The 12,973-nt window shown below is 41.5% G+C and overlaps 1 long non-coding RNA gene across 1 annotated transcript in view; it reads right to left on the reverse strand.

Annotated features, from left to right (window-relative positions):
- Positions 1 to 12,581: 12,581 nt before the first annotated feature.
- The window catches only part of LOC134758746 (uncharacterized), a 153,311-nt gene continuing 152,919 nt past the window's right edge, over positions 12,582 to 12,973 (reverse strand). The window contains exon 4 of the long non-coding RNA XR_010134279.1: positions 12,582 to 12,696. This is a non-coding gene — a long non-coding RNA (uncharacterized lncRNA). The remainder of the gene's footprint in view (positions 12,697 to 12,973) is intronic.

The following is a 12,973-nucleotide window of genomic DNA, read 5'->3' on the forward strand; positions in this document are numbered from 1 at the left end:
AAAATTTGAACAAGTTTAACAAAGAGAATTTGTGATGGTTGCATTTGTAATGGTACTGAGAGGTGACAGCGTGCTGGCAGTCCTCACATCCCTCGCTCGCTCTCGGCGCCTCCTCTGCCTGGGCTCCCACTTTGGCGGCACTTGAGGAGCCCTTCGGCAGCTGCTGCACTGTGGGAGTCCCTTTCTGGGCTGGCCAAGGCTGGAGCCCACTCCCTCAGCTTGCAGGGAGGTGTGGAGGGAGAGGCGCGAGCAGGAACCGAGGCTGCCTGCCGCGCTTGCGGGCCAGCTGGAGTTCCGGGTCAGCTGGAGTTCCGGGTGGGCGTGGTCTTGGTGGCCCCGCACTCGGAGCAGCTGGCCAGCCCTGCTGGCACCTGGCAATGAGGGATTTAGCACCCGGGCCAGTGGCTGCGGAGGGTGTACTGGGTCCCCCAGCAGTGCCAGCCCACCGGTGCTGTGCTCGATTTCTCACCGAGCCTTAGCTGCCTTCCCGCGGGGCAGGGCTCGGGACCTGCAGCCCGCCATGCCTGAGCCTCCCACCCACTCCGTGGGCTCCTGTGCGGCCAGAGCCTTCCCAGCGAGCACCACCCCCTGCTCCACGGCGCCCAGTCCCATCGACCACCCAAGGGCTGAGGAATGCGAGCCCATGGCGCAGGACTGGCAGGCAGCTCCACCTGCAGCCCCGGTGCGGGATCCACTAGGTGAAGCCAGCTGGGCTCCTGAGTCTGGTGGGGAAGTGGAGAGTCTTTATATCTAGCTCAGGGATTGTAAACACACCAATCAGCACCCTGTGTCTAGCTCAAGGTTTGTGAGTGCACCAGTGGACACTCTGTATCTAGCTGCTCTGGTGGGGCCTTGGAGAACCTTTATGTCTAGCTGAGGGATTGTAAACACACCAATCAGCACCCTGTGTCTAGCTCAAGGTTTGTGAGTGCACCAATCGACACTCTGTATCTAGCTGCTCTGGTGGGGCCTTGGAGAACCTTTATGTCTAGCTCAGGGATTGTAAATACACCAATCAGCACCCTGTGTTTAGCTCAAGGTTTGTGAGTGCACCAATCGACACTCTGTATCTAGCTGCTCTGGTGGGGCCTTGGAGAACCTGTGTGTCTAAACTCTGTATCTAACTAATCTAATGAGGATGTGGAGAACCTTTGTATCTAGCTCAGGGATTGTAAACGCACCAATCAGCACCCTGACAAAACAGGCCGCTGGGCTCTACCAATCAGCAGGATGTGGGTGGGGCCAGATAAGAGAATAAAAGCAGGCTGCCCGGGCCAGCATTGGCAACCCGCTGGGGTCCCCTTCCACAGTGTGGAAGCTTTGTTCTTTCACTCTGTGCAATAAATCTTGCTACTGCTCACTCTTCGGGTCCACGCTGCTTTTATGAGCTGTAACACTCACCGCGAATATCTGCAGCTTCACTCCTGAGCCCAGCAAGACCAGGAGCCCACCGGGAGGAACGAACAACTCCAGACGCGCTACCTTAAGAGCTGTAACACTCACCGCGAAGGTCTGCAGCTTCACTCCTGAGCCAGCGAGACCACGAACCCACCAGAAAGAAGAAACTCCGAACACATCTGAACATCAGAAGGGACAGACTCCAGATGCGCCACCTTAAGAGCTGTAACACTCACCGCAAGGGTCCGCGACTTCATTCTTGAAGTCAGTGAGACCAAGAACCCACCAATTCCAGACACAGTACTATAGGAAAGAGATGAGCTTGGAAAATAATTCAATGGTTTTCATGCAAAAATATGATGGCATTGTTTAGAATTTTAGGGGTGTGTAGGGTTGAAACACATTTTTAACCACAAACATTAAAAAGCAAAATTGAGAAATGATTTGATCAGCAAAGGTCAATCAAAACTCAGATTCACAGTAAAGTCAAGTGTATGACTATCACACTCACTCTTAAAACTATACAGTAGTTTAAGATGATGCTCAGTCAATCCTTTCAGTTGAACAAATAGTGCAAGGAAATGAGACTGAAGGTGAGGCTGTTCTACAGATTCCTGGCAGGATCAAGGTACCCAAAATTAAACCTAAAGGGAGAGTCATATCATTAAAAGAACAGTATGTTTTATAACCAGAAGTTATCACACACACACAAAAGACTTGAGTCTTTAAGGGGGTTATTCTGAAGCTGTCATCACAGGGTTAACAAGAATTCTGGACAGAAATATAGTTACAAGTATGCATTAGTCAGGCTGCAATTTGATTCACTTCCTTGTAACCAAAGTCAAAGTCACTAGATATCGACCATTTGCATGTCCATTGTTCTTCTAGGTAGGATATCTGAAGTTAGAATCATAAGACTTTTAAGAATCCTGAATTCCAGCAGAACAGCTGATGCCAACCTGAAAACCCCACATGAGAACTAAATCAGTGTGAGAATGCAGTTTCTTCTTCTCCCTGTCTCATGACTGCACCCTGCACTCTTCAACTAATCAACAATCTCCACACATCAGTCCACTCCAAAACCTTTAAAAACCCTACCCTCAAACTCCTCGAGAAGACAGCCTTCAGGTTTCCTCCTGTCTCTTTGTTTGGTGGCCCTACAATTAAACCTCCTTCTCTGCTGCAACCTGATGCCTTGGTGTATTGATTTGTCTTGTGCATAGGGCAATGGGCAATGAACCTTTTGAGGCTATAATTCCACTAAGTAATCCACCTCTCTGGACTAAAAAATAAAATGACCTCAATATTCTAAAGATGTAAAACAAGCCTATAAAAAAATCCTGCACAGCCTCCAGAAAAGACAAATTCTCAAATTCCTTCTTTAAGTGAAGACAAGAAGGATAATAGAAAGTTAGAGAACTCCCAAAGGTCAATCCCATGGATGATGGAGAACAAGGTACAGAACTGGATTGCTAATCCTAGGAAGTGAAATTAGGGTCTAATCAAGGAATACACTTCCAGTGTAAAAGCACCTCATAAATTCCACACAGCTGGATTTCAGAATTGCTGTTGACCAATGACCATTATATCTCCTGTTCTTCCCATGTCAAAATGGTCACTGTGGTTGTCTTGTGTCTGCTTCACTATGTAATATTTGGTAGGGGAAAGGGGATCATTGACACTTAGGTCAATAGGAATCACATCCAGACTTCATTTAGAGACTATCACATTACCTAGATTCATGGATTTTAGTTAGATACTAAGATTGCTTGGGACTTTGTGTTCCCCCCGCCTGGGGAAACAGGAGAAACAGGAGAAGTAAACAGTTACATCTTATGGAACATCTTCTCCATTAATACTTTCTTAATAGAGCATTTTTCTGCTTTTTCTATCCAAACTTAGTAGAACTTACATATTTCTCAATGTAAATATTTTGACCAATATCTAAAAAAATTTCAAAAACTCAATAGCAATATTTTAGCAAAAACGGTATATGTGAAAGTCTCAGGTTGCATAACAAATACATTTGACAGAACTTCTAAATCATATGCAGATATTTTGAAAACTTGCAGAGTATCAACAAAAGAAATATCATTCTTATATGAAGCACATCACAGTGTCATTGTCAGTTAAAATATTCTCTGTGACTTTGTACTTGTGTTGAACATTTTGCCACATTACTTTTTATATTTCTATAGTACTTGTCTAAAATAGTAAAACAAGTCCTCCAAACAATAAAGAAATTTGTATAAAAATTATTGAGAAAAGCTGTATCAATGGAAGAAAACTTATTGAATGCAAAAGAACTGCTTGTTAACAACCATATTAATTGTTTGGTAGTTAAGAACCAAAGATGTAAGCAATTTATATACTTAGGCAATAGTTCATAATGTGTATTCTTTAATGCATTTTAAAAAGTACTATACTGGTTGTAAATATTTGACTGACGTGTAACTCATTAGGAATATTTTTCATTTAAATTATTAAGAAATAGACTACTTGTTAGCATTTTCACACATAAACCTCTAATTCGCAGGAATAAATTACTGTGATTAATGGGAGACCCCTGTAAAAAAGAGGATCAACCAAGTTTTTGGTGACAATGAAGACAGATGTGACCATTATTTGTGCTGTTGAAAAATATCCTCATTCTCCAGCCCACCTTCTGGACACAAGGTAGTTGCACTTCCTGAATTATGTCTGGAGGATGGGGCTGGGTGGTGAGTTTCAGTCCGTGAGGTGGGGTGGAAGAATGCACATCATTTCTGGACCAAAGTACTTAATCCACTATGATATCCTCCAGTGTGTTATTTCCTCCAGCTACTGTGAAAAGTAATATTAGCTTTGGTCCTTGAATGAGGATGGCATATACACCAGATGGGCTATAATGGACACCTAACATGAATGAAAAAAAAAAAAAATCCTGTGTTGTTTTCCCTCTTTGGGGCAAGTGGGAGGTGAGTTTTACTTGAAAAATCTAGTCTGATCTCTGTTTCTCTACAACTTCATTATGACTGAACAAGCGCAAATGCTGTCATCTCTACTCTGATTTACTATAACAGACTTATAATTGATTTTTCTCTTTCATGTTCATAATCTGCAAGTCTTCTTTCCATAGAGGGAGAATACATTTTTTAACATGCAAATAAGATTGTGTCAGCAGTTCTAATGTGCCTATGGATAATTCGAGTAGAGTATAAGTAAAATTTACTAGTAGGTGTTCCAGGAACTGTGAGGCCAAATTTTAGAAAGTCCATTATTATGGATGTTAGAGTTCCCAAGCATAAAAGAGAATAATGAATGGAAAGAAAGGTTATAATTCAGTTAGTGGCTAAAGTCACTGAATATTTACAATGTGGCAGACACTCTTTAGTTCTCACATCACTCTAATTCTCTTACAACTTCTCCTAGTTTATATATGAGGAAATTTAGTGACAGAAAGATTATGGTAAACAATATGTCTTAGGTAACACAATTGTTAACGTAACAGAAGTGGGATTCAGACTTGCCACAGAGCCTAACACTTTTAACTGCCAAAAACCAAAAAAAATCCTGAAAGTTCTATGGACAGAACCAATAAAAAGTAGGCAAAATGAGCTCATGAGGAGTTTATGAAAGTGCCTGTTACAATGCTGAATGCAAACCAACTGCATGCTTTGTACTTATATTCTTATCTGGATGCTTTATAGGTACCAGATTTTCTCTGCTCGTTCATCAGTAGACAGATGAATGTTCCTGATTTCCACTTGACAAGTTAATGCATTTTGGAAGTGTAAATACTCAAATAAAATTCAAAATCAATGTCTAATAAAATTTTTCTGAGCCTGGACTCCACCACCAGACAACGTATGCATGTAAGAAATCCGCACTTATACTCACTAACTCTATAAAGATAAAAATACAAATTTTCTTTTTATTCCTATAGTATAAAGAGCTCCCTTGGTGCGGGTGAGCATGTTATTATTCATGCTCTATCATATTCCAAATTTCATTTTATGCTACAGGTTAGCATATCAACTACTATCCTCATTTTCCATTGAAAGTTCAGTGTTGCTGTTTGTGTGGTTTTTGAGCAGAAGAAATATGCATTCTGAACAGTGTTATAAATGTATTAGTTATTCCTTAATAACTTATTATGCTACTCGGATGACTATAAGAACGTAATATATACCACTAGGTAAGTTATATTTTCTCAAGTAGAAACAAAGAATTGAAAAACTAGAAGATTATCTTATGATACCTAGTTTAACTTCCATGTTCCATAGGTGAAGAAATTGAGTCCCAAGTAAGTTAAATAATTTTCCCTGAATTTCAGAGGATACTAGTAAATAGGGATAAATTGAGGACCATAACTGAGGGCCCTTGAATCTGTGTTCCGTGTAGCTTATGTAATTAATAAAATAAAAGCCTCAATGTTACACAGCAAATATGTCTATCTACAGAAATTTATTAAATAGTATTTTTAATAGTAAATGAGAAGTCAAAAAGGTTGGCTCATATAAAGATACTATATAAAGTATTTTTCTTGCTACCACAACGTAATCATTGCATTGTTAGGGTTGTGTTTTCTCTGAACTATCTATCATAAGATTTATTTTTTGACTTTTGTATATCTAATGCTTTCTCACTTAGATCTTCTAGTAATTCACATCTGAGTTCACTTTGCTCTCACCACTTGTCTAAGAAGGGTTAGGCTACAATGGTAACACTTTACCTTCTTGCAGTGTGCTATATTTCATTTTGTAATTATATGAAAAGACATTGTAAAAAAGAGGAAAGAAAAGCTCAATGTATTTTACAGAATGCATTTTGTGCCAAGTCTGAAGTACCACATACTTGTGAATACCAGAGAGTTTTCAAAGCATTTTCATTTTATTTCACATTATTTCGTTTAATTCTCCCACTAATCTGTAGAGGTAGGCGAGGTAGGTTTTAATGTCTCTGTTTTATAGATGAGAAAACTTGGCATTGGAAGGATAAGTGACTTGCCCAAGTTCACACTGGTATTAAGTGGTGAAGCTGTCCATTATTCAGTGCTTCTCTCTCTACAGTTTACTGAGATAATCAGTGTTGCTTAATAGTAGCTGCCTAGAATACATCTACTATAATTATGAAATACCTACCCTCAAAGCCACAAACTGGCCCTTTTCCAATTTCTCACACTTTTATAGAGCAGGGGTCAGCAAACTAAAGCCCACAGATCAAATTGGAGTCCTTCCTACTTTTGTAAATAAAGTTTATTAAAACACAACCACAGTCATTCATTTACATATTGTCTATGGCTGTTTTCCCGCTGCAATGGCAAAGGTAAGTAGTTGGGAGAAAGGTCACATGGTCTCAAAGTCTTCAGTGCTCTTTGGCCTTTGCCTTGAATGTGTGCTGACCCCTGCTAGAGAATATGAAAAGCTAAAGTATACTTCCAGACTCTTGCAGCTATTCTTTCAGAAACTACAGAAATCTCTAGGTAATCTTTCCAGGAAATGTTTTTAAAATAAGCAGACTTGACTGGCTTGGCTCTTCTTTACTTTGTCCCTTTCCTATATTTGCTTCTTCCAACCTGTATTGTGAACAACACCTGGGATTGCAGTCGTTACTTTGTATACATGAAGAGACAAACATATGGACAAATGAGGACGCATAGAAAGAAAACAGAGTTAGGGTGCCTAATTACATTTCTGAGCAACCTCTTCAGCCCTGGACTTCGTGGATCTGTAAAGAATTCTCTACATATTAAATACACTGTTAGTAGTGTTACTTGATTATAATTTAAAAAAATTATACTGGATGCATTCGAATGTCCTATCATTTACTGAGTCATAACAATAGTGTTAGCTTCCATGTTAAGGCCACTAAATATTGAATCACTTTAGGATTCAGCATTTTACTCCTTTATCTACACCCACTCCCTTAGCGATCTTATATAACCTCATGAATATACAGTGTTTATGTGATGATTAATCTTAATTCTATCACAAGGCCAGTCATCTATTCAGCTAGCTACTCAGCAACTCTACATGGAAGTTTATCCGTATTTCAAACTTGACTTCTGCAAAACCTGATCCTCTTGAAGATTTCCCCATTCCAGTTAATAGCAATTTAATGTTTCAACGCTTGAGCCAACAACTGTGGAGTCATCCTTGATTTCTCTCTGTCATCTACATTCCATATTTTTAGCAAACCTAGTCGTAACCCCATCAAAATATTTCCTGAGGCCCTGCAAGCTGAAGCTTAGTCCTTGTTATACAGGTGAGAAGAATATGTCAGATTGCCAGTGCCTTCCTCTTCTATAACTAAAAGTTCTTTGAGTCTAACATCTGGATAAATTGTGCCCAACATTAAACTTCATTTTTCTTCTGTCTCTATAGAAATGCCTCTTATTAAAAATCAATTTGCCTCCATCACAGACAGAAGCCTAGACCACCTGAGATGCCATCTCCTCATATTGGAAACAGCTGTTTAACTGAACTGATCTAGTTTCAGGACTAGTCTGCAGTTCATTTAAGTGCTGTGCTAAAACCGTTGGTGAGGATATCAACATCTTTGTCACATAAGCCTAGGAACACTAACTGGGAACCCCATGAGTAGATGCAGATAACTGCAAAGTGGTTTTATTTTTATTTCCCTTGTGCATAACCCATCTCAACCCCACAACTATGCCTCTTGTCAACAGGAAGAAGCTAGAGTGATCATCAGCCTTTTCCCATCTCTATAGCCAACACCTTAAGAGTAAGGTGCTATGGAACCCAAAGCAGGGTTTAAAACTACCTTTACAAATTATATCAGGGAGAAAATTATGACAGTAAAAGAGATCTGATTTAACCACCCCGCCCCATTCCTGAGCTTAGGCTAAGCTAACTTTGAGAGACATTTAGTTTATATGACTTTTATCTTATTTTGTTATTTTTATAGAGATGAGGTCTTCCTATATTGCCCAGGCTTGTATCAAACTCCTGGATTCAAGCAATCCTCCCACCTTGGCCTCCCAAAGTACAAGGATTACAGGCATGAGCCACAGCACCCATTCAATATAAAATTTAGTTTTAAATGATAATAGGCCTCCCCCAAAACTCAACCACCTTTGTAAATCTAATGAAACATTATCAGGCTAGGGGGAAGAGCTAAGGTGTGGTCTGATCACAAGATATGCAACATCACTATAGTATATTGCCCTTTTGAAATATTTGTTCAGGTTTTTTGCCTGTCTGACACCTGGACCTGATTGCTCCTATGGCTCCACATGGAAGCAACTCAGCTTAAGAGGATAGCTGTGCCCTCCTACAATTTCATCTCTGCCTGAACCAATCAGCAGCAAGTACCCATTACCTGGCCACCCCATCCCTTCCCTCAAACTGTCTTTGAAAAACTGCTAACCTAAAAGCCTGAGATGAGATTGATTTGAGTAACAACCCCATCTTCTGTGTAGTGTGGCAGGTCTTGTGTCAATTAAACTTTTCTTTAGTGCAATGCCATGGTCTTTATTTATGCAGCGGGCAGGAAGAACTGATGAAGCAATTATCCTTCTACTCTTGTCTTATTTGGTCTATTCTCTATACCTCAGTCAGAATGACCCAGTAAAACTGAAAAGAAGACAAGGTCATTTCTCCGCTCAAAATTTTTCAATGATTTGCTGTCTTTCTTAAACAGAAGCCAAAATCTTTGACAACAACCTACAAAATGCTTTGCAGTCAGTCCCACTTCTTCCCCAACCCTATCTTGTTATTTCCATGACCTCAATTCATATTATAGCCTCTTTCATTCATTGTCCTCTGGCTACACTTTTTTGCTTGCTTGTCTTCCTGAACATGCCAAGCATTCTCCTGCCTGGAAGTCTACTCTGGTTATTCTCTTTGTTTGCATTGCTCTTCACCCAACTAGCTACATGGATATCTCTTCTCTTGCAAATTTCTGCTCAAATTTGATTACCTCAGTGAGCTCTTCCTTGACTATTCTGTATAAAACAGCCAACAATTAACCACTTCCCTTAAGATGACAGCAAGAGTGAGGAAAATAAAAGTAAAAATAAATAAAAGCATAAAAGATTATCCACTTCTCTTTCCCATTAGTACTTCCTATATTCTCTAATCTTCCATTCTTTGTTTATTTCTATCATTAACGTTTTATTATGATATATAATTTATGTATTATAATATACACTACTCTTAAGTATTTGCTTTTTCTCCTTAACTCATGTCTTCTATGACACTATATACTTTACTTTTATTTATTTAGTTATTTTTGAGGCAGGATCTCAATTGTGTCACCCAGGCTGCAGTGCAGTGGTGTCATCACAGCTCATCAATGCAGCCTCAACCTCCCAGCCTCAAGCAATCCTCCCACCTCAGCCTCCTGAATAGCTGGGACTACCAGTTTACACCACCACAGTTGGATATGTTGTTTTTTAAAACAATTTTGTAGCGATGGCGTCCCCCTATGTTGTGCAGGCTGGTCTTTAAGTCCTGGGCTCAAGCGATCCTCCACCTCTGCGTCTAAGATTAAAGGCTAAGCTTAAAGGCATGAGCCAACACACTTGGTCACATTTATTTATTATTTACTATATGTCTTCCTGAATTTAATTTAAAAACGATAAAGGCAGAAATTTTGTTTGTTTTATTTGTAGAGAGCCCACAGATTTTTTAGTAAGTTTCTAGTGAAGAATTTAATATGCATTTTCTCATTTAATCCTCACATTAATGAGTTATTTCCTCCACAGAAAAAAGGAAAAAACTCAAATTTATTATATTTAAAATAATTGGCATTAGTCACATTGCTAGTAACTAGTGATAGAAGTGACGACCAGTGTGGAGCAGCTGCTGCAAGGATGCTGGTTGCACAGCGTGAGACATGGACAGGGTTGCATGTTCTGCAGAGCTGGTGGGAGCCAGGAGGAGGCGAGAGCCCAGACCCCTACTTAGTTGATGAGGCAGAAGCCCGTGCTCCCTGGCACAGCTGCAGCCACCCAGCTGTGGCTCTGGACTCCAGCATCACTGCACTCTTGGGGGCCCAGGAAGCTCCTTGCCATTGCAGGCTTGAAAGCACCTGCTCCTGCTCCCTGGCCTCTCCCCACTTCCAGCACCCACTCTGGCATGGAGCAAAGTTGTGACCAAGCCTGGGCACTGTTGCAACTCTACCAAGTGTGCGGGCACTCAGGACAGCGCTGACACACCAGCTCCCTGCTGCCTCAGCCTCCTCCAGACTTTGGGCACCAACAAGCACAGGAGGGAGGCTGGCGGGCGGGGTGGGTGGTGAGAGCAGCTCAGCATGGGCCTGCAGCACCCCTCAACACAAACAGCCTGGGCACTGGGGACAGCATGTTGATGGTGGCAAGAGGCAGACAGGCCCTTGGGTGGAAAGGGGTGCATCCCAGGTGAAACCCCACCTTCAAGGCAGGGATGGCCTGAAGCCTGGGGGCCGGGTTGTCAGATCCAGCTGGAGTCCACTACGCAGAGTGAGAACTTACGGTGCTTTTTTTCGGGCCTGCCAATGACAGCCCATGGACAAATAAGCGCATATTTCCTCCCTTCTGAGCCCACTGAAACCCTGGACTCAGCCAGACTCGGACATATGTCGGGACTACCAGCTGTGAGAAGGAACTACCCACTTCAGGTCTCCTGGAGTGATAAGGATGACCTGTCTGCAGAAAGGAGCGATCCACTAGGGGTCTCCTCTGAGCTGTTCTGTTGCTCAATAAAGCTCCTCTCCACCTTGCTCACCCTCCAGTTGTCCGCATACCTCATTTTTTTAAGAGGCAGGACAAGAAGTCAAGACCAACTGAATGGTGGGAATGAAACAGCTGTAACACAAACAGGGCTGAAACTCCCCCCGATCGCCATGCTGTGGGCGATGAAAAGGAGAGAAGAGCTGAAGAGGCCCTTTGGGGACGCCAGACCTAAGGGCTCCCCGAGCCAGGGCCGTGACATCCTCTTTGGGGCTCTGTGGTTCCTGGCGTCTCGAAGCTTCTGGGTGCCACCGCAGTCCCCTCATCCAGACACAGGTGCCCACAGTGAAAGCTGCTTGTGGTACATCTGATCCAGCCACAGCCTTACACAGAGCCCGCACCTGTGCCGGTGCCTGGAGCTGCCCACCGCACTGCAGCAGCCAGCATGCCTGGCTGTGCGCAGTGGGTGGACCCCACGCTCACTTTCTCACATATCCCTTGCCACTCCGTGCCTGGCTTACCCTTGGCCGGCGTGGGATCCTAGCCGGTGGTGCAAGCCAAGCACAGCCTGGCAGGCTGACTGGGCAGAACGAGCCAGTGGGCCCAAGCAAAACTCAGGCAAACGCGCCACTGGCCACAGAGGTTTCCAGCTGGAAAAGCAACACCCTGAGGAACTCAAGACAGCAGTGTTGCCAAGATTTTAATTTAGAAATTGTGAAGTCACACAATACCCTCTTAATTACCATGCTCTATATTCTCCTAGCTGCTCTGTAGAAAAAAGTTCAGACAAAACAAATAGTAACATGATTGAAATGGAGATTGGCAGGATACTAGAACAAGCAGATAGCAAGCCACTTCAGAATGATATCCTCTTAGTTGCCAAATCTAAGAGAAAAAGCAAATAAGCTCATAATAAAATACAGAGAACAAAAAAGCTGAGAATGTATGATTAAGATAATATCAATATGAGAAAATACTACATTTAAAACTAATTGTCAGTAGGAGTAGAGAAAGGAAGAGAATAGAACTCTATTAAGTCAAGTTTCAGGAAGAATTTTCCAGTCTGAAAAAATAAGAAAAGTTATTAGGGAAGTAATAAAGGGTCACTTCTAGAAGAATAAGAACCTGTATATGTTTATCCATTAACTCAAAAAAAATTATTCAACCCTTTCATCTTGAAAGAGAAAGAGATGCATTTAATAATGGATTATTTAAATGCATCTCTTTCTCTTTCCAAGGCCCAAATAATGTTATGACAAAGTAACACCAACAATGTGAAAACCCATATAATTGTGACTACAAAAACTGAGATATTTCAGCACACTTTTAGTGGATCTAAAGTGAATTTAAGAGGTAGGAACCATTTAGTAGAGCCAAAAACGATAAAACCTGAAATTCTCTAGAGTAGGATGTTAATGAATGGTGAAAGATTCTGAATAAGGAAGCCAACATTGCCATGGAAAGCAGGGAATGAGGCAAGATTATAAAAACACAGAACCTGTTTTTTCCTCAGGACTCTTATCCTTACCTCAAGTACACAGGTTCCGTTGCTGTTTGAGATCAGTGTTTTATTTGCTAAATAAATATGGAGCAGAGGATCCAGACTTGAATCCCCAGGTGTAAGAGAAGAGTGAGGCACAAAGCTGGAAAAAAAGAAATAAGAAAAATTATTTTATCTTTCAGTTTCTTCTCATCATCCCTAAGCTCTCCCACATCTTATGGAGGGATATAACCCCCTCCTTTCAGATTAGCCAGTATCCTGCCTTTAGCTATAGTCCTACATTTATTGCCTGAGTAATTACTGAGAGAAATAAGATGGTAATTAACTTTCAAAATGGGCAGTATAGCTGTAACAAAGTCTTTGAAAGCAATTGACATACAAACATTCTACAAATAAAAGTAAGCGTAAGCTCAAATAAT

The sequence above is a fragment of the Gorilla gorilla genome, chromosome 5 (genome assembly GCF_029281585.2).
Source record: "Gorilla gorilla gorilla isolate KB3781 chromosome 5, NHGRI_mGorGor1-v2.1_pri, whole genome shotgun sequence".
NCBI lineage: Eukaryota > Metazoa > Chordata > Mammalia > Primates > Hominidae > Gorilla > Gorilla gorilla.